The 24,366-nt window shown below is 40.2% G+C and overlaps 1 protein-coding gene and 1 long non-coding RNA gene across 2 annotated transcripts in view; both read left to right on the top strand.

Annotated features, from left to right (window-relative positions):
* LOC105384795 (neural cell adhesion molecule 1-A) overlaps window positions 1-24,366 on the top strand; it is a 258,015-nt gene that overhangs the window by 90,545 nt on the left and 143,104 nt on the right. The gene's annotated exons all lie outside the window — the stretch shown is intronic.
* LOC125490699 lies at window positions 20,186-22,254 on the top strand. The gene is made up of 2 exons (XR_007267849.1): window positions 20,186-21,260; window positions 21,613-22,254. It is a non-coding gene; the product is annotated as an uncharacterized LOC125490699 (long non-coding RNA).

The following is a 24,366-nucleotide window of genomic DNA, read 5'->3' on the forward strand; positions in this document are numbered from 1 at the left end:
GTGAAATCTCTACGAAGCAAAAATGCCTATGAAGCAAAATACCTAAAGTGAACTGTCTAACTAAAGCATATAATTCCTAAAGTAACATCTGAATATCTCATCTGTTATAAGTTTTAACGAGTAGGTACCTCTGAAGTGTATGTAATATGCAAAACTGTTGCTGAATATCTTACACTACTTTGTCATACTCCTATCTTATGTATACCGTTAATTATAATAATTCCTGACGCCATTACTATGTGTAAAGAATAACTTGGAACACCTAAAAAATAACAAATGAAGGAACAATAACAAATTTAATTACGAACTGGATTAACACGATAACCATTTTCGAACTACATGATATATTTATGGTGACCTGTAATTCCCGACGACTTGGTCATAAACTACAGGAACTATGCCTTCAGTCAGACGGCAGTCTGACATCATGGATCCATGGAGCCTGATCTAGCCGCTGCAACACTGAACTGAACTCGATTAACATGAACAAAAATAATAAACATATATAGAGAAGTGTATTCGTAGGTCGGTGTCGCCAGCAAATGGCGCTGGCGGGTCGCGCGTGCCGGCTGCCACTTCCACTAGCACCGCTACTGTTGGACAAGGGAGAACACTCGCTCAGAGAACTGGTTCCCACTTCTACAGTCCTTGCTTTATAACCCACCTAGCCAGGGAGTCTAGCATTTTCTATTCTATTCTATTCTCATAGGGGGTGAAGTTCCTGTACGTGGCTCTCTCGAGTGGAACCTTTGTACATATCCCCTTGATTTCAGCTCAGCCAGCCTAGCTCCCGAGTAAACTGGAGTAGCAGACCTGGGTGTTGTAATAGCTGAGGTAGGCGCTCTGTTGGTCCAAGAATAGATAATCTTGTTTCTGTAGTAGGTGGACAAGCTAACAGAATATGTTCAACCGTCTCATCTACTTCCTTACATGTCCTACATAAGGGACTAGTTCAGTTACCTATGGTATATAAGTGTTTATTCACGCAACAATGTCCTGTTATTAATCCTACCATTAATGATATTTGAGTCTAGCATAGGAACTAGTTGTAGGAAGATCTGCGTGTGGGACCTAGTCTGCGTGGCAGAGAGCTATCAAAGTGGATAGTAACAAAAACAACCTGTATCATAGAGATAAGTAGTAACATTAAATTTAAAACTAAGTGGGAGTTATGTAAATTTATTACTAGGCAAAAGAGCCATTTTCAGCAATATTTACATAAAGGGCGACCACGAGAATTCGTCACTGCGGAACCCTGAAAAGGGGAAGAATTCGCTTACTCGAGGCGTTTCTTCACATGCAAATTATTATTATTGTGCTCCGTATTAGCGGCCGGTTTATAGGGAGGGACCTTTTTTATTGCCGAAAGTGTATTTCACTTGCGTCTGTTTGCCTAGTGTAGGGTAGTAGGTGTCGAAATAATTCGCCCCGGCGTTGGCCTTTCAACATAAATGCTTTCAGGAATAGGCAACCGTAGTGTGCCTGCTTTATTTGTGATATTGTAGCCGCGGAAACCATGTTTGTTGTATAATTATTTAAAGAATGTAATAAAAACACTTCCAAAATAATTTCAAATTATATGCATGTACGATATTCTTTGTCTAAGAAGAGTAAACGCTACGACGGCGTCGTAGCAAATGATGCTACGCTCTGCTACAGAACTTGCTACGAGTGCTACGAAGTTTACTACGAGAGTGCTACGAACTCAAGAAAACGACTGTTGAATTTTTTGTTTGACAAGTTATCAAGTTGTAATTTGTGCCGAGTAAAATTTGAATCCTATTAAGTAGATATGATAAATAACCTTTTATTTGTACATACAATAGGGCATAGTTACAGAGTAGGTAGTTAGCTATGAGAAAAAACTGTTTTTTCTGCAGAATAATGTTCCTTGATAAACTACGAGTATTAGAAATGGAATCAGTGCGCGAAACAGTAGTCCTCCGCCAAGTCCACACAAAGACGCCGCCGCCGCCGCCGCCCGCTGCCGCTGGACAATGGCGTCCAAGCGACTCATTTGTCACGGCCTCCGCGCCAGAGACCAAAGATTTATGGACATTTAATTATGCTATAATTAAGTACTTGGGAGTTTAAGATTAAGAGCCGGTTGGTTTATGGTTTGTTCGGACTAATGTTGCTCAGAATATTGTATTGTGATTCGAGCATACTCGTATTTACTAATTATAATGTTAGTCGTTAAAATATATTTTAAATTGCACATAAGTTTTATTTTTAAATCCTTGAGAAGTTGGTCGCTCTCGACTCGGTTCCCGTCTCATTAGTGCACACGGCTTGCTCATGTAGAAACAGAGCCGGGATCCATATACTCGAATGTTTAGAGTGCCGGAGCGCGCATAAAAGCTGAAAACTCCAGTTAAGGGTTCCACGAAACCATTTACCCGCACCGAGAGATCAGCACACGACCTAAAGTTTACAACTTCACATAAAACAGAATACATTGCCACTTTCCATCGATTTCATTCTAATAACGAGTCGGGTAAAGCTGTAATGGATAGCGCGGGGATCCTCTCTGCTGTAATCCGCACCGCTTTAACCGCGCATAAAGGCTAACTCTCGCGACGCTTAGCATTGTGCTATTGTCTTGAAGTACACTGTTTGTTTAGTTGGCGCGCCGCGGGAGCCCGCTGTGGATAGCAGACAATGTACATTGTGCAAGTGGATGTAGTCAGTGGGACGTGAAGAGACGCGCTACATGTATGGCCTACTTAGGGCATTGCCTCAAGGCTGCTCTCATAACTAGGCAAAGCAAAATTTTCTAATTTTATTTATATGTACTTTGTTGTTTTTGTAACTTTAAATAAGTAGTAAAAATAGGATCTACCTAGTAACCATAAAATAGGATCTTTTGTTTATTTGATGTTTAAAATTAATTTAATGACATCTGTTTATTTTGTTTCAGGTATGGGCTGATATTAATTTGAAGCTATCTATACTAATGTGCCAGTAAGTAATATAAATAGTAAATCATATTTGACTATTACATTCAAGTAATTTTGATTATAAACAATTTAACAGTAAACCACGTAAGCAATGTTTGGAATTCAATAAAAATAATCATAATAATTTTATTTAACGATAGCTACATCGTGTTTCAGTATAATGATTGCAATAACAATAACACTTGCTGAAACACACCACAATGCCCGTAATTGAAATAGTACGTAACGTTGATTAATTTGTCTAGACCTAGACTCCAGTGACCTAGGTTTTATTGAAGGCTAAGGTCAAATTGAGGCTACGTCTAATTGTTGCCACTCATAGACCCAGATCCCTCTACGACGCTGAAACTTTTGAATATAATGTTTTTTTTTTATGTACACCTAGATAGGTAATTGAAAGGGGGTAGGCAGGTAAATTGTCTCTCAAAATATAAATTTAAAAAAATACAAGCATTGTTAAACAGTTGATAATTTAAGTTGAATGCTGAACATAAATAAACACAATTTACTTGTCTATATTACCGGTTATATAAATAGTCAGCAGAAGTAGGTCACATTCACATCCCATCCATAATGGAATAATGATATTTGACATAGTTACAGAACAAATAGCAGACGAGGAGCTAACTCCACCACTTACAAGCTTCATCGCTTGAAGTATCAAAGCCGCGTCGAACCCCCGCCCTATAATTAGCTGTTTGCCTTTTACATGAAATCGGTGTGTAAATAGCGTAGTAACAGTACCTACCTACCTACTATTTTCATTTACAATTAATGGGAACCTTGGTAGATTTATAACCGTGAGGTCAATGCTTCTAGTTTATTCGTTTATAGTATAAATAGGTTTGTATGGAAGCGTGTATGTTTTCTACATTTATTCTTAAGTAAATTCAATGGTATGAGATCTATAAAAACTTTTAGCTTACTAGCCTCATAGTTGTATCTTATTTAAGACCATGAAAATGGCAGCCAGCTGGATAAAACGAAATGAGTATATGTATAATGTATAAACTATACCTAATATATTATAGGAGCTTTTGGCATTCGGCCATTGATAACTATTCTGACTGGCTGATCCTTTCACCACGATAAGTGGGATTTACAGTAGGAAACTATATTTTTTACGAGATATAGCAACGGAAATAACCAACAAACATTAAGATTACAAGAACACTATTTCAACAACAAGACCGCTACTTACAAAACATACAGTAATGCAGAGAAATTATCATTTTCTTGTCATAATTCGTCCAGCATGCTCATGGCTGGTGTATGCAGTGTGGCAGCGCAGGGCGCCCGGCAGCTCGCGTGCCGCGCCGCGCTAGACGCCGACACTGCGCTAACAGTTTGAAACGAGCGTGTTCAACATCCGCAATTGCTGGTTTTAAAATACGAACGCCGAAAACAGTTGGTTGTGCCTTTTCTACCGCCGTTTTTCGATTTGAATAAGCCTTTTTAGCGCTCACTTTGGAGTGGTCGTTACTAGTATCGGCATATTTTTAAATAAAATATATTGCGAGGCGGCTTCCGAATTAGAGATTTAGTTAATAATAAATAAAAACTCCGCAGAATAAATATTCAGTACTGAATTTATAATCTGAACAGGATCGAATCCCATAAAATATGCATAGTAGATGCAGTACAGGCGTCGTCACTGAATATTGAGTTCGATTCAATTTATCAAGCATCAAACTGTCGACAAATAAAAATGTATACGAAAATAAGTTCTCGTAATAGTCAATACCAATTACAGATTGAATCCTACCATTTATTGTAAAAATATTTATACCCTTTCACGCAACGGTAATAGTTCCGTATAATGGCGTGTCGTGCGCGGCGGCGTCTGATTGGCTGCCCGGACCCATGTCATTACAAAATGGCCGCCATGTAACTTTCAATTACTAAGCTTCACTTTATGCGCTCGGTGCTTCGGTAGCTACCTTTACCATGAAACCATTAGACATGCATGCCACAGAGTAGTTGATAGCATTATAATTTTATTAATAAGTAGGAATACATATATCTTTGTTACCCTTTGCGTAAGCCCATAAAACTCCTACCTACGAATTCCATTTTACACACACAACACACACACACTCACGCCTTGTACTAATGTACTCCGTTGCGGGGTAGGCAGAGATGCATTGCTGCACCCACTTTTCGCCAGAGTGTTATGTTAGTCCCAATGTAATAGGGGGCGGGCCTATTGCCATTTTACGGGCACATCCAAGACCCGAGAACAAATATCTGTGTTTAATCAAATATCTGCCCCAGCCGGGAATCGAACCCGGGACCTTCGGCTCAGTAGTCAGGGTCACTAACCACTACGCCATTCGGTCGCCTCCATTGTTACATTTTACATTTCATTCAATATCATGTAACTTTACAACAGTAACTTATCACTCGTACAGTTTCTGGGCAGCTCGACGAGCCGCAAACAGCTGTAGATTGTGCAAGAAAGTTGTTAAATTAATGAGCGTAATCAGCAATTGAAGCGGCTGCTCAACCCAAAACAGCGATAAATGCGCTCGATCCGGCGCCGGAACAAGCAGTTGCTATTGCGCTACAAATTTCAAGTTAGCTGCAAAAAGCTTGTTAGTGCTACAACCGGCAGTGGCCCCGAAACAGCGATTGCTGTAACAGTTCTCGAGCGCCGTTTGGCTAACGGCCGGCGCAACCCCAAATGGGCCAGACTCGAATGTGCTTCTCACTCGATGGCCGAATTATAAGAATGAGCTGAACTACTCCCTGCACTCGCGCGGAGCGGTGTAGAGCCACTTGCGTTCTTATACTGGGCTATTTGTTATTCTTATTCATCGCATAGTATTTATTAATAATCATGTATGAAGTGAATCACTTTTCAAATGTGCTAAAATTAAGTAGTATATTTGTAATATGCTTTTCCCCGATGTATCTTAAGTGATTATACATTCATAATTATTCCCTTACATAATAATAATATATTGTTAACATAAATTTTTTACCAACGCATGGTACGGAATATACCTACAACCGCAGTCACTTGGAACTAAAAATGGAGGAATAAACTGCGCACAAAGTTGTTCGCTAACGTAATGCGACTAATGCCATAGTTGGTCCGCGCCGTATTTCACTAGATTTCAATTTGTACTCAAATTGCTGCCAAATTGTACGGTCCTAGTCGCGGGGCGGTGTTACTCACACTTCGTGGTTATTATTTCATTTTCTTGGCATTATTTAATTTGAAGGCTTTTTACATTGGCTAACAACGAATTGCAGTGGCGGATTTACAAATTTGCCGCCCGTAGGCCATTAAATTTTTGCCGCCCCTACAGACTTTTGAAATTCAATAGTTAAATCCTGTTATAAGAAGATCTGGCCTATGTAGGACAAGTGATCCGATTAGGTAAATCCAACTTCGATAAAGAGGTAGCTCGTAGAATCCAACTCGGATGGGTAGCGTTCGGGAAATTACGACACATCTTCACTGAAAACATACCTCAGTGTTTTCTCCGCCTTCTCTGATTGTTTTGGCCATATCTTGGTGATACCTAAATCGATTTGATATTGAAATATCTCATTTGAAAGCTTATAAGTTGACAATGTTTTTAAGCTGAAGTGCACAAAAAATTGTTATATGAAATTCTTTTTTAATTTAACTTATTTGTTTTAAGGTTTTGAATATTTTAAAAAAATGTTTATCTATTTTGAGGTATTGTGTCTAATTTAAGTCGAATAATGCACATTTGATTATTTTAATTAGTTTATTAAGATGTTACTAATGCTAAACAAACAAAAAAAGTATTGAAATATGGCTAGTTTTTTTTATTTTCGGTTTTAAACATGAAATATTGGCAAAAATTCAAAAAATCTTTAAATATTAAATATCTTAGAAATGGTTAAGTTTCGGATAATGCATTATAGGGTATAATCGACTGAAAATGCCTTCCTCTATCACCTCCTGAAAGGATCTGGTCTACTTGCAAATAACCCTGTATATTTCTGTCATTGACTAGATTATTTTTGCAACCCGCTATGTACTGAAAGTTTAATTTTGATATAAACAGGTTTATATATATAGACTGTTAAAGTAAAAACAAAAAAAACCCGACTTTAAAGCGCTTTAAAGACTTAAAACCTCTGTAACGGCTCATTTCCTAACCCTAACAACTCTTACCAATCATTGATGTCGATTCTGAAGGCAGAAATTCAAATTTTAACGCTGTCAAACTAAAAAATTTGCTAACATAAAATGACATTTATGGAAATAATCATAGAGTCGAATTTTAAACAAAGAAATTTAGGTTTTGACAGCTCTAAATTTAGAATATCTGCCTTCAGAATCGACATCATTGTTTTTGTTAAATATGTTTATTGCACTTAACAGTTTAAAAACAATACAATCAATTTCTATTAAAATATGTAACAATTATTTAATGGTGACACACAATAAGTTCAAATAATTTTACATTACTTCTTCGGCGATTTTAATTTTGCAAAATTATAAATTAAGTATACTGTCATATCAAATCTTTTTCATGAGTTCTGACTATGCACAAAATAGATTATTAAGCTTTTCTTGTCTTAAAGTAGATCTTAGATAGTATTTACCCCGTTTTAAGCAAGAAAATTTGTCACCGGTGTGCACAGTGTCATGCGAAATGCTATATCAGTTTTGATAAATATGCTCCAAATTATGTTTTTGCAGTAAAAAAGATAGACTTTGTAATAATCCAGAATCTGGTTTTATCGAAATTCTTTCAGAAGAAACGTGGCATTGAAAGTGTAGGCATTCCTTAACTAAATCACATTCTAAATTATTAGGATATTTTTTTCCAACGAAATGGCTTTTTCCGTTAGGGTCGATGGTAACAATTCACTCATTTTAGTTGGAAAAGAAAACTTCTCGTTTAACTCGTGTGGTAGGCCTTTTGCCATTTCTCTAACTCGGAAACGAGCCGATCTACATGGTAATAAAACAACATTAGGTACACAAAGTTGTGGAGAGATGGTGCTCGTGCTAGGCTCCGAAGATCCTGTGTTACGAGTTTTTTATTTTATTTTTATTGAAACGCTATTAGAATATTTTAAATTTTATGGTCACATAAATACAAAAGTATACCTCAGTATATATTACAGTGCGTTTATTAATCGTTTATTTATATGTGGACTATGTACAGTTGTACAAGTACAATTATAAAAAAAACATTTTATAAAATTAGCTAAATTTGCCGCCCCTCGAAATCTGCCGCCCTAGGCACTGGCCTTTTTGGCCTATAGGTAAATCCGCCACTGACGAATTGCAACTACGAACTTTAAACTAAGGTCAAAGTTAAATCATCTGTTGCTTTGACATCGACGTAGCCAGGTGGTTAGAAGTTCCTTCGTGCAACTTGATAAAAAGACGTATAACACACTTAACAATACATTTAACTTTAAGTAATTATTGATTGTAACATTTACAAATTTATGTGTCATATACCCAATTATTGACACTTTAAGACGAGTCGTTTGCAAAACTGGCCATAAATACGCATAAAATATTAGTATTGTGGTATTTTTTCCGTAGCGGTCTCAGGCGTATATTCATTTATAATATTTTTCACAAAACAATGACCCTATAGTCTTAGTTTTTTATTATCAGCTATAAATGTGAAAGAACCCCTATTTCCCAATTATTGACACGGGTTTTCCAATTTATGACACCTCCTGTACCAATTATTGACATGCTTGATATTAGTTAATAAAAACCGTTTTAAACAGGAATTAAACCTTTGGGAGGGTACCATGGGTCCGGTTCTCTATTTGGTATATCACGGTGTTATATTGAAACACCATAAGTGTCACATACCATAAGTCATCAGCTAGTTATATGCATACCATATATACTGCATCTAATGCTAATGCTAGCAGACTAGTCCCACTGAGTTAGGCTGCTTCGTCTCATGATCTCCTGGGCATTTCTCAAAGGTTCCAGCTAGTGCGTCCTGCTGCTGATGCCATATGGTTCAGAAACGTGGTCACAGCTGGGCTAACAGGTCCACCGATATAAAGTCGTAATGCGGACTGAACTGGTGTAATCAATCCATCAGAGATCCAATGTGAGATGCCAATAGGCCAGCCACCCAAGAAGAAAGACAGTTGGAGTAATCGAGTTCTCGAGTGGAGGTAACGAACAGGCAAGCGTGACATAGCATGCTTTTTGGCCGTCAGGACCGAGGCTGATCTTAGACCTGGTAAGTACTTGCTGGAAGAGAAAGGCCAAAGAAAAAGTGTGGTGTAGCTTTGTCGCATCTTTATTTTGATGAAGAATCATGAATATGCCTCTGATATCTCCAGTTTATGCTCGCAGAACTACACGTAGCATCCTTGAGGGTTGGCCTGTAGATAAACATGTTCAAGACTAAGGTAATGTCCAGTGTCCCAATCGAAACGAACGATACAGCTGGATATCATTCAATTTTGTGAATCTTAACACCTATCTTGATAATTGTTTACCCGCCGGGTCAGAATCCCAGTTTAAACAGATTACGAGGTGGATTCAGCTGGGTGGGAAGTGTGCAGGACACTTTTGGCCAGGTAAAATGATGACAGGTGGATGTAGAGCAGTTGGCAGGCCACCTGATAGTCAGACGACTTCATATAGGTTGCAGAAAGGCAGTGAGAAGTGAAGCAGAAAAAGTATTTATTCTGCTTCACTTCTCACTGCCACTTTTATGGTAAGCTCCCATAAAAATATTTATCGTTTATGAGCGTAATTATTGACACTTTGCCTATATATAGACATGTCAATAATAGGGAAATAGATTACTGACACTATGTCGATAATTGGATTTCACTGTATTGACACTGTGTCATGAATTGGAAATTCGTGTGGGATAAATGATTAAATAGTGTCAACGTGATCATTATATTATATACTACCAGAAAAAGCTAAAATATTAGCATGAAAATAAAAAAAATCCTTCCAATTATTGACCCAATATGTCAATATTAGGAAAATATACCAAAAGTGCTACCTATAATTGACACCACCTAAATTCGAAGTTAAAACCGAAAATAAGTGGTTTTTGAGGTAAGAAATGGAAAAGGAATTTTGTTCCCTTTTCAGTCCAAATAACAAATTTAACAATTTTTTTAAGAAATACTAGCAAATTTATTCCTAAAGTAGCCACTGTCCTTTGCAAAAAGCGATCCAAGATGGCGGAATTTAAAGAAGCAACGGAGAGGCACGAATTGTCTATGTTTTATTGGTCAGCCATTGCTGTAAAAATGACTGCCGAGTGTTACCATTACAGAATAACTATTACTGCTGCATTCAAAGATAAATATAACTAAATAGAACGAAGCGTTGTGTTGTTTTCTTTAATTATTCCGCGCTGTGTCAATAAATGGAGGGGTGTCAACAATAGGGTAGTTTACCCTACATACAATTATCAATAGTACAAAGAGGTACAACACCTCATATGATTAACAATAGTTCTTGGTTTATGCTGTGGCCAGAATGGAATTTACGTAGAATTGTGCGAGCGCTTCCTATATACCTCTATATCTACAGTACATATCTGCCTAATACAGTAGTAATAGACAGTGGTCGAAGAACTCACGCCAGGATTACTTGCATTTGCATGAATCAAGCTACGACTAAGCTGTTTCATTGAAAATCTTTTTCAGCTTTCTGGTCGACGGGTTAATTAGATTATGAAGCCATATAGGATATCAAATACTGTATCGATCTTATTTTAGTACTGTGTTTTTATTCATATCATTATATTTATTTCGATATGTGCGTTGAAAGAGAAACTTCAAAGTCCCCGACCGGCGGCAGCGGCCGGCGACTCACAAAAACCAACTTCCGAACATAAAAGGAACCGTTTCCGGAACATGTGACATAAAAGTTACTTCGGAACTCAATCTTTGCGCGAAATTCGTCTAAACAGCCGACATGAGCGCGAATTATGTGTCAGAACCAGTTCATAAATCCGGCGACATCACGGCCGGCGATTTTAAACAATCGCATCGCGGGATGAATGCTGAAAAAAGCAGGAAAGTAACAAAGGACCACGTCTAGTGGAAACATGAGTTATGGCCGCGGCCGCGATAGCCGACTCCCTCACAGCCGCATAACCGAGTCAACCCATCCACATGCAACTTTCAATCCTATGCTTTACGAAATAAAAGTGCGCCCTCTTATAATTTTGGGCTATTCTAGTTCGGACAGCATTTTGTTTACGCAAATGCTACGGTTGTTGGCTCGTTTCATAAATATACACTGGGGAACGAAATTACAGGTATAATGTATCTAAGGCCCTATTTATGTTACATTCTTTCTCGTGCAAAAGGGTTGTTTCGCTATTATAATAATGATAAAGCTCGTGCCCCATTTTCGGACTATTGTGTTGGAAATACTGGTTTTATTTTAACATGTTTTGGAACATAAATTCCTTAGTTATTCATGTAACACCTCATCTACTCGTGTATTTCAACGTAGGCCTTACTCATACTCAATAGTTAATTATGCACTAGCTGAAACTCCTCGGGCGGTAAAGTCTCTTGTACCTTTAACTTGTTAGCATACCCAACATTTGCCTCGAGAGTGACTTAGCAAAATGTTCAATAGTTACATTGTATCGGCAACAAACCGACAGTGCGCAAGCTTTGACTTTACGAATAGCAAATTTTGCTTGTTTATCCGCAGCATGACTGTATGAGAAGCTCACACACTGGTTCATACTCTCGATCACCTTTTCGCCCGCGGCCACACACACACACACACACACACACACACACAGTACATGACGCATGTGTGCGTATTGCTGGAATGTTATTGAATGTAGTTCGAGCCGGCTGGCAGTACGTTATTATTCCGGAGCACCTATTTGCGCAACCTGTAGGCTTCACACGTTCACACATATTTGTGGCGAGTCGCCCTTATTGTGCTGATCTCACTTTGATTGCGCCTCCTGATCTCACGTCACCAGACACCTGTGATTTTGCCTCCGATTGTTATTTGGGGGAGTGTTGATTGGTTATGTCTACGAAGGGGTAGTATTATAGTGACCGCTGATCAATAGACCTATTATATGTATGTAGACCTGTACGCGATATTGTTAGATTTTCAATACTCTGTTGTTACTCTGAGCCCATATGTGTTACAGAAAGTAATTTAGTACCTAATAAAAGAAATAATGTCTGCCAAAAATATCACCAATGTAATATTTATCAATGAAATAAATCAACCCAGCAAAAATACACGAACACCCACACATGATGAAGTATAGTATACTGTATGTATGTATGTGCAGTAGTGTGCGGCGTTGCCGACAGTAATACAAATAGTTATTTTGTCAGAATGATGAATGTGGCCGGATCAGCCGGTTTCTTCTGCGTCACTTGCTCCAGCTACAGCTCAGGGAGGTTCATACATTGAATTTTTATTTTCGTAGTGTTCATTGGCTTACATAAACTATACTACACACATTAAATTGTATAGAAACAACATACTTTATGAAATTGAAGCTTTATATAACTATCTCTTACTCAAATTGAACATATAGATGAAAACGGAACGCTCTTGTTGCGTGATGGGTTGACCCCACAATGAATTTCCTTACACAATTCCACTACGTATTCTGTAGCCTATTCCAGCCATCATCCGATTGTTCAACCTGTCTATTCACATGAGCAGTTATAGCGACCCTGTACTGTTGGCGTCCAGAATAACTCTCCCCTCAGATCACTTTATTACTAAATTTAAAAACTCCAGACACTTAAATCAGGTCAACACGTATATTTTTATGGCTTTACTCATAAATAATATGTAATTTGTTTATACATACATTTTCACCGACGTGGTCAAATACAGCCAAAATATGGACTGGATTTATATTAGTATATCGCAGGGAGCCAATTTCCAACCACCCTCCTGTATACCCAAACACCTAAGGTCAACTTTTATTTATTGCTATGAACCTAACCTGCGACTTCAAAGACGTGTGGTAGAGAATAGGCTCCCAGGTGTCGTGAGCAGGCGTAGGTTAATCCTGCCAGGTTTAGTTGCAGTCAATTGGCGCCGCTTACCTCTCTAATCCTATTGCTGCAGTAATCTCATTATGACAGTTGTAATGGCCACGTGATGCGCACGTCACTATATTATGCGCCGTTAGACTGGGTTGCTATATTCATCTGATTGCCTTTGTATTATAAATATTATTATTATAGTTATAGATTTGAAATAATACTGAAATTACATCATGCTTTGTAATAGTCACAATATCATTGTCGTAAGTCGTCCAGTCTATGATATCTTTGCAACCATATCAAGCTTTATTTCACAGCCTTCGGACAGTATTATCAAATTTGTACAAATTTTTTTTGGACTGCAAATGCCTGTATGTATCCCTCTCGGTTAAAATTTCACTCTAACGGGTCAAGTTTCTATGCAGGCCACTGTGCATAGTGGAATAGTTATTTGGTTGTAAAACTAATAAATTGTTTAATATTTAAAATAAGTACTTAACAATAAAGCAGCACGTTTTATTAGCCGTCACTAAAGTGATGACTGTCCGGGTGGTGTGCGGGAATGCCGATTGATTGTGATTGTCCCGTGATTAGACGTCGAAGGATCAGTTAATGGATTGTTAATGAACTGATAATGAGGTGAAGCCATGCGAGTGTGTGTGTGCAAGTGTGTGTGGGTGGGTAATTAGACACTACACAGTATATTATGCGACACAGCACATCAATGGTACTCAGTTTAGTTATCCAACTAATATGTATTGGCTGTTGTATATCCACATTATCCACTTAATATAGAACAGTATCTTATTTCTTAAGTACATATATGCCATAAGACGGACTTTAAATAGTTCGCTTAGTATTAAAACAGTAAATAGTACCTAAGTTACTTTACCTTTCTATAACAATTCTCGTAGGTTTCAGGTGGCTCGTTTGCATAACTAATGGCTAATATCATTCAACAGATAGTTTCAGCAGACAGACAAGGACTAACTACTACACATGACGAATTGTACATAACTATTATTATAATGTTGGTATCAACTACTGTGACATGGCTTACCATTTTTTGGGTGAGCCGCAATGTACAGAAGTAGAGTTTTTCATAAATGTATGGAGAAACGGCGTTGGCAATGCCGATGATGTTGTTGCGGTAAGTTTTGTTGTTTAATCTTATGTCACATGTAACTTTTTTATGCCAATCAAGATATTTTAAAAATCAATCAAATCAATCAATGCCGATAAAGTGGATCCAATTGTATGAATTTCTGCACAAAGAATACTGAATGTGATTCGTCCGTTGCGTACGATGCCGAAGGTAGACGCTTACCTTTAGTCAACGTTATTTTGGTAGGAGGTCACACAACTCGTCATTCTAAACAACTCTTGTTATATTTTTTACTTGTGTTATAATAATATTATACTTACATAATACAAGTATAAGATAATAATGGTAGGTAAAAAATATGTAGTAGTATAATATAACAGTGCGACATCGCTGGAGCTCCTCACAGCCGTCTAATGAGTGTCGGGTATCGGAGCAGGTAATATGACTGACAACTATTGTTAGGCGATATCTCCTTGTTAACTCTGCACTCTAATGACACTAGCACAAGGCGCATATTACGTTACGGGGGGAGTTCGTTTGATGTGTCGTGCGATGAGATTATGGTGAGGGAAAATATCGTATGGAAATTTAGCAGCTACGGAAATAAATTGCTTGTAGTTATTTATATTCTTAGATTCCAACTGTCTAGTTATCCGACTTCTTCTATGTATATATCAGTAGGTATCTGTCTAAGCCTAACATATTATTATACATATAATTGATTGATTGATTATTGATTATTTATTTATTCAGAAAAAAAATATATACAATTTGACTTAAAACTAAACACCGCCAAACTACAAGGTAGTTTATTGGCAGTACATGCTCTCTTTAACTAATTCTTTTACTTACATGTGACTTATAACTAACATGCAACAGATAAATTTAATCTTACAATAAAAAATAAAGAACTATGGTAGGCGGGTATGGTACCTGCATTCAGCACAATAGATAGTATAGGTAGGTACATACATACACCACGCCCGTCCACTTTTACTCAGACCAATAGGTTACGCATTTAAGTGGGTATCTACAAGTTAGGTAGGTAACTATAATACATTATTCTGGTTTGCAAGTAAATAGTTATTGATCTTCAACTTAAAGACATTCTTAGAGAAAGATCCGTTTCTAATTTCATTTGGTAGGTTATTGAGAATTTTCGGTACAAGATATTTTCTAGTTCGTGAGCCATAGTAGTTACAAACTTTAGGTACAATCAGTTTCTTATTACGGACATTCCTAGTTTCTATGACATGCGTTAGTGGGTTTTTAAATTCTTCACTACTAAATTCTTCTAAAACAATGAGTGCCTTAACTTTGTCTTGTACAGGTAACATTTTACACAAACTATATAGCTTATTGTATTCTCCATGACATGCTTTCTTCGTTTTTTTATCCACTAATAGTTTCATACAACGTATCTGTAGGGAGTTAATCTGATCTAAATATGTTTGAAAAGTACATCCATAGCTACTTAACCCATAGGACAGTATTGAGTCTGCGAGTGCGTAGTAAACAGAGTACAATGTGGCTCTGTTTACTACACCTCGTAAGTGGTACATCTTACCAAGTGCTGACCTTAGTTTAGCGCAAACATTATTTATGTGTGTTTTCCACGACATGTTTTGGTCAATAGTTATAATACTTTTTACTGTAAAAATGTGAGTGTTATAAAATTCTCGAGTGGAGACCACGAACAGGCAAACGCAGCGTGGGATGCCCTCCTGCCCGCTGGACTGACGACCTTAGGCGGTTGGCGGGTAGTGGTTGGATGAGGAAGGCCGAGGACCGATTGTTGTGGCGCTCCTTGGGAGAGGCCTATGTCCAGCAGTGGATGATTATTGGCTGATGATGATGATGATGTTATAAAGTACACATTAGTTCTAATTTCTGGGACGTGCTGTTCAATTAACACGCAGAAAACAACAAAACACACAGCATTCGGATTTTGTAAAGAGAGAACAATAGACACATTCATTTGAATTCATGCGAATATTTTTTGCACACATCATCCCCGGTTTTCCGCCCAAATAGATAACAAACAAATGAACGCACCATTGTAACATTACAATGGTATCGAGGTGGCTTGTGCGTAGCGGGCGGCGGCTATAGAGGCTATAGCACGGCCGCGGCTGTATACAGGGCGTTCAGCTTTGTCTCGAGACGCGAGCATCGATCATGTTGACGCGCGCCCGACACCGGCCGATAAGCGCTGACAGAGTGAGCCCCCTAGTGATGTCCATAACGGCAATTTTTTCAAGACCTTTGGCGTAACTTGATGCTTTTAGCGGAGACGTTTTAGTTATTGGTCTTAAAATCATGTTTGAATCAAAATATTCCAGCTATGGTATCTCCTCGCGAGTTACCTACCCATTGATAATTATTTCTTACCGCCATAATTTTAGACACATTTCGAGTAATGAAATTCGTTTGTTAATAAAAAACGTATTCCAGCTGTGACTCAGGCCCTTCTTTAATAACCTATTCCTAACGTTCGAGCTCATTGCTATGGTCCAAACACGGCCCTCTGGTCCACGCCCACCCTTCATGGTCCTGGCCCACCCTTATGGTCCAAGTCCAGCCCTACGGACGGCGCTCCGCAGGGAAACTTACACGCCCGCGGCCAACTTCACTATGTTAACTAATGGTTCAACGGAAGTTTTGATTACTTATGAATGTTACGTTATGATATATTATTAGGAATTTGCTCGCTTACCCTCCGTGTTAAGGTTGTTGAGAAGATAAATGATGGATAGATGATGTGCTAGACGTCAATAAGCTGTGTTGTTTATAGTTTTCAAGTAGATATTAAATCACGTAAATTACGTTACAGGTTATTCGTACATACATACATACATATGCTCACGCCTGTCTCCCAGAGGGGTAGGCAGAGACTATGGATCTCCACGTGCCACGATCCTGACATACTTCTTTCGCTTCCTCCACATTCATAAGTCTCTTCATACACGCACGTCGGTTTCGGAAACTCCTAATTTGGCTCTTCTTGAGTATTTCGCCTATCTGGTCGACATACTTTCGCCTAGGACGTCCTCTACCGACACAACCATTCATCTCCGCACAGTAAATTTCTTTCGTCAGTCTTCTTTCATCCATCCTTTCAATGTGACCAAACCATCTCAACATTCCCTTTTCTATTTTGGTCACTACGTCTTCTTTTACTCCATCTCGATCTCTTATAACACTACTAATTAGTTTGTAACGAGCCGTTACAAACCAACCGTCCAACACACCTACCCTCACACCGCAGCCACAAGAGCGCCCGGCGTGTGCGAGACGAGGCGGGGCACCACACAGACGACTCCGGAGAATACAAGGGGCGCGGGGCGACCCGCCTATAAATAGCCGCCGGACCGCCGCTAGAGCACCATTCGCCACCTCCTGTTCCGACGAGTGATCATTCCGTTCCCGAGATCCCTCCCCGCACCCATATCTATTCAAGTAATCTATTCACGCACACTAATCTCACATCACCGGTCTCCCCGCGAGGTAGGTTGCTCAACGGACCGAGGCCTCTCGGTTATACGGATGCCTGGGTTGCCTAGTTGAAAGTATCCGTATACCCGACTAGACCCGACACAGTGGGCTGCCTAATTAGCGGAGCGAGGTCCCCCGGATACGTACATGGATGCCTGGGTTGCCTAGTTGAAAGCATCTGTGTAAGTACCGAACTATACAATCACCGGACACACACCAGCCTTCAGCCACACTCTTGTCGACACAAATACACTCCACAAATCCTGGAACAAGTCCACACGCACCACCGGTATTCGCCCGACCTCCTGTACCCTATATCCTTCCCCTTATTAAGATAGTAACGTCCGCGTAGGCCCCTTCAGGGCCCGACCAATATAAATATCAGTAACCGCGATAAGTATTTGTGCATTTGTGTAGTGTGTTAATATTAAGTACGTAAGCTGTAAGTACCTTAGACATATAAGTTAACTTGATTGTAAATAAAGCGGGTCCAGTGCCGCCTCAATTGTGTTACACTAATTAATCGGCATTATTAATTCTCACCCCGTACACCTACCGAGGTTATTTCCCTCCAGGGGCCTCAGGACCAAGATCAGAGTAGTTAGGACCGCTTCACGGTCAGTGTAGATCCCCCAGGCGACCGGGCACTCCTTCAGAGGCCGGCGTCAAGCTGAGCTAGCCTAAGACCGCTTCCCGGTATATATTAATTGAGAGTTATTAGGTAGGTACCAGCCCTAAGCACTAGGGACGTTAGTCATAAGGGTAAGTACCACATTACAATATAGCACCCAACCCCTACTCTCGGGGAAGGCCAGGCAGGTCGATTCGCCCAGGGGTCGCTCCCCGGTGATCCAGACCAGCTCCTGCCGAGCTGCTACATTACATTTGGCGCCCAACGAAAAATCCACATATTCTCATTAATATCTAATACTATTTAGCCCCCCCGTAATAACACGTAATTCAATAGAAATAACCGACCGACCGACTAACCGTTCAACTTAACTATCTACCCGTAATTGTTCTAAAAATAGACCGACAACCGACCGACCGACCCCGTTTAACAAAAATTACAATTCAAAAGTAAAGAGCAGATAATTTTTTGTTGGTCATTTTTATTTAAATTTCCGTAACCGATTACAAACTGGCCCCGTTTTATAGTAGGTAAATATACAGCATCAAATGCCAACTTCTTGGATTTATAACCTTAGTAAAGAGGAATTAATAAGGGAAAGTAGGGAAAGGAAGCTACCGACCGTAAATTTAACCGTAGACAAACTAAGAAAACAGCTATCCGACCACATTAGAGAAGAAGAGGAGGAGACCTTCGAGATGACATCCGAAGACCAGACCAGCACCGCGAGCCAGCTGAACCTGTCATCCATCGTGAGGGAATGGAATATATCGTTCGACACCGCATGCGACCCGGTTGAGTTCATCGAGCGTTTGGATGAACTGACGTCATCAGGTGACGTCCCGCAGGACCGATTACTACAGGTACTACCTAAAGTACTAAGAGGTAAACCGCTGTTATGGTACAGGAACAACTCCGACAACTGGAAAAAGTGGGGGGACTTCCTAGAAGAATTCAAACTCTTCTTCTACCCGGCGGGATACGAGAAGAACCTGCTCGAAATGATCATCGCACGAAAACAACACCACCGTGAATCTTTCGTCAATTACCTGACCGACATACAAACCCTGATGAGAAGGTACGGAAAAATGACCAAAACCGAAAAAGAAGAAAGAGTGTACGAAAACATGAATGCGAGTTACAAGTACTACATCAAGAAGCAAGACTTCACCAGCCTCAGGGAATTAATAAGACAGGCAGCCGAGTACGAGCAGATCACAGAAGAATCCTCATCTCAACAGTGGAACCACCGACCAGACCGACACCGCCAGACACCGAAAAGTCATCCAGAAACGTCACCAGAACCTCGTAAAATACACGAAAAATACGACAGGACCACGTGCTGCTGGAACTGCGGCAAAGCAGGCCACTCACACAAGGAATGCCGGGGCAGGCAAGTACTGTTCTGTAGCCAATGCGGAGTCCTCGGGAGACTAACGCGCAACTGCTGCAGAAGAGAAACCAAGTTCGGAGACACGAACATAACTGCCGAAGAAAACCGACCGGAACAACGAATTTTCGAAGACGTGAAAATAGGTAAAATCACATACCGAGCGTTAGTTGATACAGGCTCCACCAGATCATACATCAGTAGAAACATTTATGAAGAGAACTCGACAAACGCCGACACAGAAAAAGTCACAGGGATGCGAGTAACCGTCGCAGATGGCAGAGTCATGGACGTGAAACTCAAAATAGACCCAGAAATTGAGATACGGCAGAGAAAATTAACACACGCACTCTTCGTACTACCAGCTTATTCACCGCCGAACCTAGTTATCATAGGGATAGACCTCCTAAGAAAGGCAGGAGCCACAATAGTCTGGAACAATAATACCGAAAACACGCCAGAAGAAATCCATGAAACTAAACAACAGGAACCGCTAGTCACACAAGAAACAACACCACCGAACAATAATAAAATTACCGGCCCTAGAAAATCAAAATCCCGCAAGCAAAAGAAAAAACCTAAACAACAACATCCACGAAGGTATCCCGACACAGCGTCTATACAGGAACGAAAAGAATGGTTCGACCGAAAAATGTCTGAAACTCGAAATTCGCCTCAAAACGACCCAACATTTATGATTAAAAACAGCTCACTCCATAAACGAATTGTAAATCCGAGATACGGGGTCAAGATCAATGCACAATCGCAGTGGAAATTATGCGTTCCGACATTGAAGAGAAGGTCGATTATCGAGCAACACCTTAATGAACCGACAACAACAGGCCACCGAAACACGGGAAAAATCCTAAAAAGCATTGCTGAAACATATTACTGGCCCGGGATGTACAAAGATGTTCTTCATCATATGAAAAAGTACAAAGAACGACTAAAATCATCGTCATCAAACTCGCTGCAACCAACTCCCACCGAACCGAAGCAGTAATAACCTACCGACGACGTCATCACCCATCGCCAGATGTGCCTAGCCGCGGTACTCATGCGATGCCGAACGAACCGATTATTCCAAACCTACCCTCAATCATCAACATAATGAAGATTGAAGACAAATAGCCATAAAAAGTTTAAACATTTTTATATTTATGACCTAGTCATTCCGTACCGTACCGCATAAAACTTTATTATGTATAATTTGTAATTTAATTATAAATATACAACCGAAAAACCGCAATCTATATTGAAAATATAGAAATAGGTAAAAATGTAAACGCAAATGCACACATTTTACACCGTCCGTCCGTAGTATAATATGATATAAGTAAATAATAGACACACAGACATGTTAAACGTATAACATCCACCTTATTGCATCAAAGTCGCAAGTAAAATTTCTTTCAGACTTAGAATAAAGATTGTAAATTTTTGAACGCAGCCCAATACGTTACTCTGTGAACGTACACAGGTTAGAATTTTAGTTGTCAAGTCAATGTCAAGTGTCAAACCGACCGAGTAAATTTCAGCGCAAGGGCACATGCCGTATAAATTTTAATTTATTTGATATGTAAACAATTTAAAACCGTAAAACTGAAACCGTATACCTAATGTAATTAACAGGAAAATGTATATCAGTACACAATAAGTTATATACACATAGCCTACAATGTAAGTAAAACCAACCATGCAGTTTATCCTTGCTCATGTCTTGTAAAAAACAAAATATTCACATCTTTTATGTAGAAAAGAATCCCGAATATATTATACCGTTTCCGTCCGAACTTACCGGCACCAAGCAGGGATGAAATGCTCATGGACAATACCGTGTAATTTTTTTTTACCAAAGCTAATAAGATTATACTGTGTAAAATTAACCTGATATAAATATCTAATTAAATAAAATATATCCTGAATCCAGATGATAAAGTAGGAACCCGTTTGTAAACAAATGCACCAGTACATGCACCGTTCTCTTAATTTTTCCTTGTAGGTATCTACATGACCTGTGAATTTTTACCAGGTAAAAATTCTTCTGCTGAGGGGGGAGAATGTAACGAGCCGTTACAAACCAACCGTCCAACACACCTACCCTCACACCGCAGCCACAAGAGCGCCCGGCGTGTGCGAGACGAGGCGGGGCACCACACAGACGACTCCGGAGAATACAAGGGGCGCGGGGCGACCCGCCTATAAATAGCCGCCGGACCGCCGCTAGAGCACCATTCGCCACCTCCTGTTCCGACGAGTGATCATTCCGTTCCCGAGATCCCTCCCCGCACCCATATCTATTCAAGTAATCTATTCACGCACACTAATCTCACATCACCGGTCTCCCCGCGAGGTAGGTTGCTCAACGGACCGAGGCCTCTCGGTTATACGGATGCCTGGGTTGCCTAGTTGAAAGCATCCGTATACCCGACTAGACCCGACACAGTGGGCTGCCTAATTAGCGGAGCGAGGTCCCCCGGATACGTACATGGATGCCTGGGTTGCCTAGTTGAAAGCATCTGTGTAAGTACCGAACTATACAATCACCGGACACACACCAGCCTTCAGCCACACTCTTGTCGACACAAATACACTCCACAAATCCTGGAACAAGTCCACACGCACCACCGGTATTCGCCCGACCTCCTGTACCCTATATCCTTCCCCTTATTAAGATAGTAACGTCCGCGTAGGCCCCTTCAGGGCCCGACCAATATAAATATCAGTAACCGCGATAAGTATTTGTGCATTTGTGTAGTGTGTTAATATTAAGTACGTAAGCTGTAAGTACCTTAGACATATAAGTTAACTTGATTGTAAATAAAGCGGGTCCAGTGCCGCCTCAATTGTGTTACACTAATTAATCGGCATTATTAATTCTCACCCCGTACACCTACCGAGGTTATTTCCCTCCAGGGGCCTCAGGACCAAGATCAGAGTAGTTAGGACCGCTTCACGGTCAGTGTAGATCCCCCAGGCGACCGGGCACTCCTTCAGAGGCCGGCGTCAAGCTGAGCTAGCCTAAGACCGCTTCCCGGTATATATTAATTGAGAGTTATTAGGTAGGTACCAGCCCTAAGCACTAGGGACGTTAGTCATAAGGGTAAGTACCACATTACAATATAGCACCCAACCCCTACTCTCGGGGAAGGCCAGGCAGGTCGATTCGCCCAGGGGTCGCTCCCCGGTGATCCAGACCAGCTCCTGCCGAGCTGCTACATTACAAGTTATTCGTAGTCAAAAATAAAACTTTATCGATTTGTCTAGCGGCACTTTAAAATATTCGTCAGGATGTCACAAACAGCACTATTTGTAGTAAACAAAAGCATCACACAGTGGGCGCGCAGCCATAAAAGTTGGACATCAAAATCTTGTGCAATAACTCTGCGGCTCGCGTGAAGTGGGACACTCATAATCCTCGCGGATTAATTTATGGGTCGGCTCGTGGCTCGTGGCCCACTGTGCTGTCCACCGCCGCCAGACGGGGACTGATCTCATGATTCATTATAGCGGGAGAGAAGCCACTTCAAACTGATATAGATTTTGGATACAAAGCTGTTGCTAAAGTGAAAGCTAGACCCTTGTTTACTGTGGCACCTGTATTATGTATTAATTATGAGGTTGAAATAGCCACTATGCAGTGGTGATGAATTTGATAAAAACATAAGACGTGTTTTTTGTATATATTGAGTCATCACTGTTCAATTTCAACATCTAAATTTCAGTTCAATTAGATTTAGAATCACATGCTAACTTATTTTACAAGCTAACCCGTGTCGTTGGCTCGCACCGCACAGTGGTTTGAGCGGGAATTAGCCTAGACCCTGGAGGTGAAATGACAGTTGTAGCAAGCAGATGTTCTTCAATAAGTCATCGGGTTCCATCGTAAAGTTTACAGCGCTCTACGGAACCCAACTTTAACTGCTGGAGCTCGCAGCGGCTCAGGCGCTTACTTAAATATTAACTATTTTCAACTTGGTCGTCCGGACGCGTCCGACAAAGGGTGATTTCGCTTAATTGTACTCGTCATGTACTCCTAGATACGGAAGACTATAAATTTGAGGACTCGGGAAACTTGTATAAATGCCATCTCCTGTAGTTTTTGCCGTAAAATGAGATCGAATTAAGTGTAAGATATTTTGAAACTGTAGGTACATTTAATCATATAGAAGGTCGTAAAATACGGTTATAAAAATTGAGAATTTTACGATGCAACAGCTCTTATGCAGCGCGTCGCAAAATGCAGCGGAGCTGTGAGCTCTTGACGAGAGGAGTTGCGTCCTCCACACGAGTGACATTGTGTGGCGTGTGAGTGTGTGTGGAGTGTGTGAGTGTGCGAGTGTGCAGGTGCGGGCCCGGTGTGCAGCGGCGGTGCGGCGGCGGCTGGTGCGTGTGCTTTGTGCCGCAAGCATCCTCCGCCACCCACTCGAGACGTGCGCAGTTATTAGCGGGGTAATTTACGCCTATTATACTTACGAGCAAACGGTAGTGGCGAAAGTGGAGGGGCCATCCTGTGGCAGGCGTCTGGCTTTTAACACAAAAGCGACGTTAAAAATCGAGGGGCCCTCTTTTTATATACTTAAAGCAAATGAGCATTTAAATTTTTTTTTATAAGTGGGACATTACTAATTTCTTCATATTGCACTTGCATCACGGTAATCAATAAATCAAAACAACGTTTGCCAATGAAGTGCCCTTGTGAGCTTTATAATCATGGCAATAGATTGAGAGATAACCGCGGCCCATGTCGGCCGCTGCCAACGCAGCGCTAACAGTTATATAGTGC

Source organism: Plutella xylostella, chromosome 4, assembly GCF_932276165.1.
Source record: "Plutella xylostella chromosome 4, ilPluXylo3.1, whole genome shotgun sequence".
NCBI classification, from domain to species: Eukaryota; Metazoa; Arthropoda; class Insecta; order Lepidoptera; family Plutellidae; genus Plutella; species Plutella xylostella.